Source organism: Penaeus monodon, chromosome 25 (genome assembly GCF_015228065.2).
Source record: "Penaeus monodon isolate SGIC_2016 chromosome 25, NSTDA_Pmon_1, whole genome shotgun sequence".
In the NCBI taxonomy this organism is placed as follows: domain Eukaryota; kingdom Metazoa; phylum Arthropoda; class Malacostraca; order Decapoda; family Penaeidae; genus Penaeus; species Penaeus monodon.
In genome coordinates, this window is record NC_051410.1 from 34,862,218 (window position 1) to 34,862,523 (window position 306).

A 306-nucleotide genomic window follows, 5' to 3' on the forward strand; every position below is an offset into this window, starting at 1 on the left:
TTTAGCACTAACCACCCCATAATTCTCCTCCATCCTCTTGATCAACTTAATCAAGATACTAACACTCGCCTCTTAATAAGCGCGACCAATCACCTTGGCAATCACTCCGTAATGGAGTTCTCACAGCCAGCATCCTCCCACGCTAAGATGCTGCGATAATAACACTTTGAAGCTGTGCGAGATGAGACTTAGTAGCAATGGCGTGTCACTTTGATGCGTGGTGAAGAGAGGAATGGGGTGGGGGTGGGGGGGGGATGGGTTTAAAGATTCTGTTTGTGTGTATATATAGATGTGTCAGATCCTGAC